The 5,342-nt window shown below is 33.0% G+C and overlaps 1 long non-coding RNA gene across 8 annotated transcripts; it reads right to left on the bottom strand.

The window, feature by feature from the left end:
• Positions 1–1,357: 1,357 nt before the first annotated feature.
• On the bottom strand, positions 1,358–4,626 carry LOC140822594 (uncharacterized). Of its 8 annotated transcripts, none has more exons than XR_012115999.1 (7): positions 4,488–4,626; positions 4,299–4,376; positions 4,103–4,145; positions 2,494–3,710; positions 2,316–2,373; positions 2,101–2,198; positions 1,358–1,628 (listed from the first exon to the last, which is right to left on the bottom strand). It is a non-coding gene; the product is annotated as an uncharacterized lncRNA (long non-coding RNA). The 8 variants fall into 8 exon arrangements; XR_012116002.1 differs by lacking the exon at positions 4,103–4,145 and having other exon boundaries at positions 2,494–3,031; positions 3,341–3,389; positions 3,488–3,710; positions 4,276–4,502; XR_012116001.1 differs by lacking the exon at positions 4,103–4,145 and having other exon boundaries at positions 2,494–3,031; positions 3,341–3,710; positions 4,276–4,502.
• Between the last annotated feature and the right edge of the window lie 716 nt (positions 4,627–5,342).

The following is a 5,342-nucleotide window of genomic DNA, read 5'->3' as shown; positions in this document are numbered from 1 at the left end:
TTTAAGATAATAACTTAAGAGACATGTGTAAATTATGATATCTTCAATATTATAAATTAATAATTTTCTAAAATTACAAAATAATTAGAAAAAAATTAGTAAAATATTGCTCCAAAAGGTAAAATCGCTCACCTTAGGTGCCCCTCATCCCCGGCCCGATAGGAATGTGAGAGGAGGTAAATCATGGTGACTCAGTCAACCAGCAGCAGCTAGACCTTATGCTACGCCGCGCACAAGGAGCTCCCCCTCATTGGAGGGAATTTAACTCCCACACTGCCGCTTGCGAGACTCGATCCCTGGTCATTGCTCCAAGATTTACTGCTGCTGACCAACTGAGCTAAGCCCATGCGGGCAAAATTAGTAAAATATGATTATATTATTGTCGGTTTTCCATGAAATTTAATTATATTGTTGTTCCATGTATAAGAAATTATATTTGATTAGTCAATACAATTTAAGATAGATTAAATTGAATTAATTAAAACAAATTATACAATTTACTTATTTTTATAAATATATATGTACAATGAATTTTTATTTATATTAGTTCAAAGAATATGTCGCATACATTGATGTAACACAATGATTTTTTAAAATGTAATTCAATTTATGTTTGCTCATGAATTTTAACAAAACTCTTTAAAATAATAAATTATTAATTTATCGATTAATTAAGATATCTCTAAATTAATAAATTTTATGACACTAACATTATTACTTTATAAAAAATTTACAATAACTATGACTTCTATTTGGCAGATTTATTTAACATCAACAAATTTGAATATATTTTAATTGTTTAGACACTTCATATAAATTAACAAAAATTTAGATCTACCTTCCAACTTATTTATATCACAATTATATTGATCATAATAGATTTCAAATTCTTATAGTGTAAATAAACAAACGATAGATCATTTGAATTTCCACAAGGTAACAATGAAAATAAATTCAAAACCAAAATTTCAAATGACTTAATTCCATTGCAACTATATTATATTTGAAATTATTTATTTATTTAAAATGACTTAATCCAAAAGCACCTTACATGAATTGAATCTAAATAAATTCCAAATCGTAGCCCATCCCTCAAATGATCTAAGATCACATTTGAATCGCAGAATTTGGATTTGAAGAAGTATTTGAGATAATAACATTCCATACAAATAACTCCATGTTAAAGATGAGTTTAAAATCCATAAAATTTAGACCACCGAAGTCGCAATATGAAAACACAAATTTGAGGAATTAGAAATGAGGACAACGCTTCTGACAAAAAATACTAAAATTTGAAAAGTAATGTGCCTGAACCTCAAATCATTCGCATTATAGATATATAGATCAATCAGTCACATTGGAAGAAAATATAACTCTCCAACCAATATTATTAATATTGATTCAATAGTAAGTAAACCCAAAAAGATAAGGCTAAACCTATACTAACGGCAAGCGCACACACAGTGCTTGATGATGAAAATATATCCAAGAAAGCCAATACAAATCACCCCCTTCCAACAATGTGCAACTTTCACCATCCATAAAGAAAATGGATAACTTACATTTGCCTCGCCTGATGCTCGTTCAAACTCGTGAAATCTCTTTCGAGCATGAGTCGTGTGCCTGACCTATTCGGCAGTAGGTTTATGGGAAAAGAATTAGCAAGGATATATTAAAAAAGGGAAAGAAAAATATATTTATTAAAGAAGAATCATTTTGAGTTCAAATGCAAGCATATTTGAACTTAATGGGAGTTGTTGGACAAAATTCACTCATAATAATATATATATATATATATATATATATATATATCAAGCAATAATTTTGCAATTTCAACCACCGGCCAAATTATGGGAAATATACTAAAAAATAATAACAGTCTCTATCAGATGTAGTTGCACAAGGCTCCAACATTAAAAAAAAGTATATTATTATAATCACTCGTACTCAAGGGTTCAATATTTAAACGAACTCAACATAAATTAGTTACAACAATTATTGGAGTGATTTTTTGTTGGTTAGTTTATCTTGGAGCTTATCTTGCTCCCTCAAGTTCTATAGGTGCAGTTCTCAACACTTAATAAATGGGGAGAAAATTACCTCAAGTTTTTAGCATATGTCGAAGCTCATGCCTTATCTTCATCTTGTTTAAATTGCAGAGCAGCTCTCACAACATTACCTAGAGTAATGATGCCAACCTCCAAAACAGCGACAATTAGCCAATCAGGTGAAGAGGAATTAAACCTTTCCTAAATAATAGTTTTAAGGTAAAAATATATAACATGCAAACAAAAATATGAGGTATTGGTGATTACCAGCTTGCCATCGCCATTGACGACAGAAATGAGGCGGTATTTTGTCTGGAGTAGCAATCTGATTATAAAATTCAAGATACATTAGTAACACTTTGGCGTCTAGCCTTTAAATACGGAAAAAAAGGGAAAAAAAAAACTTGAATGATACGATGAAAGGAATTATATACAAAGCGACAACCTTGAAGCATCCTCGAGATTGGTGGCTTAACGAACCACCATCGGAGTTGGTGTCATTAAATAACCGACCACTTTTCCGTTGGTTTTGCTAAGCAACTTTTGTAATTCATTGAATGTCTATAACGGATTTTCAGCATCAGAGACACGAGAATTTAATGGGAAACATTCTAAAAATAATTTTTTTTTTCGACAACATCCCGTGTGAGTATGTACATCAAGTACGTACGGCGTAAGGGGATATCAATAGCCAATGAGAGACGAGAACTTGATAGGGTGCCTTAAAAATATACTCAAAATTGAAAAACTCGTTACACATACTAACATGGAATCAAAATAAAGTTTTCTCCACTTCTTCTTATCCTATTTATTCCCATGGATAGCATTAATTTATAACTTTTTGCAAACTACTCTGCACCAGTATATACAAAAAAGATACATAAATTCAAGAAGCAAATTTATACATACTTCCAAGTGCTGTCAACTTCAGGAAACATGTCTGTATCCGATCTTTCAGTACCAGATGGTAACGTGGGAAAATTCTTTATTGTTACAAACTGAATGCATCAGTATACAAGCAGTATTTCTAAAGTCTAAGGAACACATCAAGATATATTCACATAAAACAAAAGGAGAAAAATTTTAATGAGAAAAAATACTTAAAATTTTATAAAGTTCCACACAATCACTCTTTCCATAAAAGAACCTAACAAATTATTTCAAGTTGCAGTGCAAGAAGTCACAAAAAATGAGTTGGATGAGATGCATGCTGGAAAATATTCAAGGAAGATGAAAAATTGAAGCCATCTAGTTGTAGGGCATGAAAGTTATAAATGAAGTATATCATTTACCTGAGACAGAGTCCAGCGCTAATGAATCGCAGTCTGACACAAGACCGACCTAGATAACAAACAGGCTCTGTCATGCCTCGTTATAATATTACATTTCTAAATTCACATATTACGACTGTTTCAAAGGTATACATGGCATAAAAATACCACAAACATGTAGAAAGAAACAAATTTGGGATAAAGAAGTGGGAGTGTTTCTCAATAGAATCCAATATTACACAATGAAGTGTTGCTGCTTTCCAGCACAGGGCAAAGTGCTAATCAGCTCTTTTACTGGCATATTTGTCACTGCATCACTAAACTTATTGAGAACTTCTAACTAGATCGTCTCTCCCTGCCTCCATGAAAATGGTCCATGACTCCATCTATTCTGATCAACATGGTTTTGAAACACACAAGTTAACAAGATTCGTATTCTTAGTTTGAGTTGCTCAACACATTATACAAATTAAGTATATGGAGTTCGAAACAAATTATTCCAGTTTCCCTTTTCAATATAATCGTTCAATGATGAAACCATTTCTCCTCATTAAAACATAGGGCAAATACTAGAGCCAAACATAGTCCGATATCATAACGACCAAGAAATCCGATCAATATAACCTTATTCTAATATTATTTAATTTATCAAGCAGCAATTCAGTATTTGCCTAACCATATTTCAGTACCAAAGTAATAGATCATAAACGAGATTGCCATCAAAGAATTTTCTACCTAAAAGGTAAGAATGATCAAAATAGTAAAAGTTGAAAATTTTCTTACCAACTTTCACTCATCGTCAATCACCGGACAAGAATTTCCGAAGCTGTTCCAACAAATAATTTCAGAAACCGAAACAAAAACAAAAAGAAATAAAAAAGAAGAAGAAGCAATTTAAGCATTCTTAAATTTTTACTACAAAATAAAATCTTCAAGATAATGATGAAACAAACAACTATGAACAGGTGAAGAGAAAAACCTTGATTGACAGTAGTGGCGGGCTTTACAACATGCAAATCTTCTCTCTTTGTCATGAAATCACCCAGAGTGAACACCCCTTCTCGGCCGTACAAAATTAATAAGAAAAATGAGACACAGAATCAAAGTAACAGTCGTAAAGATTAAATGCAATGAAACGAGGGAACAAGGAAGCAAAAAAGGGAACAACTCTGGCAGTCAAAGTGGAGTCAGCGGCAGCAACAACGAGCCGATGTGAGCTGGAAATTCGGTTGGTCACTAAGACATGATTCGTGGGAGGCGACAGTTTCGGTCCAAGCGGGGATAATAGGTACAGGGAAGCAGGCTGTGGCAGCGGCGGAGGTGGGGCTGAGAGAAGAGAGGGGGAGAGACTCCGGCGTCAAGGCTGACATCATTTTGGTAATTCGTGTCACGGAGGCAGCTGGAGCAGTGGGATCCTGAAACGACAACAATTAAAAAATATCTTCGCTCCGAATTTAGATTAATTGGGCCTAATCAGAACATTTTAGGCTTAATGAAGGCCCATCTTGAAAGTGGAAACGAGAAAGTTGGCTCTGGACCTTAAAGCCTTATTGTAACAAAAGGCCCAATTTAGTTGAGTTATTCAAAAAAGGAAGGACAGGTCTTGGCCTAGTTTCTCTTCTATATTATTTTTTTTTTCGTTTTTCATAATAGCACATCGCGGGTTATCATTTATTTAAAAATAAAAATATGAGTCTAAAAAAATAAAAAGATGTGAGATATACAACTAATATTGTTTGTCACGAAATTTTGCGGGCGTGCCAAGCACGTGTTCGTGCCAAATTTGTGAAAATTATCTGACTTCGTTTACCAAACGTTGCGGATCTCGATTCGATCATTCGTTCTAATTCCTTCGAAATGGCTCCAAAACTAAGATCACGGAATGAGAAAAATAATGGAATTAACAAGGGAATCCATAAACAACATCAACATTAGTTATGTTTTTATAAATTCGAATAAAGTTTTTACAAGAGAAATCTATGGAAGATGATTGCTGGAAATAAAATAGACAACAGAATAAATG

Source organism: Primulina eburnea, unplaced genomic scaffold (assembly GCF_022965805.1).
Source record: "Primulina eburnea isolate SZY01 unplaced genomic scaffold, ASM2296580v1 ctg973_ERROPOS1174311, whole genome shotgun sequence".
In the NCBI taxonomy this organism is placed as follows: domain Eukaryota; kingdom Viridiplantae; phylum Streptophyta; class Magnoliopsida; order Lamiales; family Gesneriaceae; genus Primulina; species Primulina eburnea.
The sequence above is the reverse complement of the archived record's forward strand: the minus strand, read 5'-3'. Positions and strand labels throughout refer to the sequence as shown.